Below are 235 nucleotides of genomic sequence, written 5' to 3' on the forward strand. Positions count from 1 at the left end.
AAGTTGCTGGTTCTGGGTTTTGTCTGCCCTGGTCTTCTGTCTCTGTTCAGCGTTTTTTCTCAACCACTATTCTTGTACTCTCTTCTTCTTAAGGCATCAGAGTAATCCTTGACCGATTTTACATAATCCTTTTTCATCTTGGTTCCTCATTATACAGGCAGGGTTCCCCCCTCCCTAGTGCTTATATCTATCATATCATGAGCACACTCAGCAAAAGATTGCCCACGTTGTACAC

Source organism: Halyomorpha halys, unplaced genomic scaffold (genome assembly GCF_000696795.3).
Source record: "Halyomorpha halys isolate HHAL.00 unplaced genomic scaffold, Hhal_1.1 Scaffold427.1, whole genome shotgun sequence".
Lineage (NCBI taxonomy): Eukaryota > Metazoa > Arthropoda > Insecta > Hemiptera > Pentatomidae > Halyomorpha > Halyomorpha halys.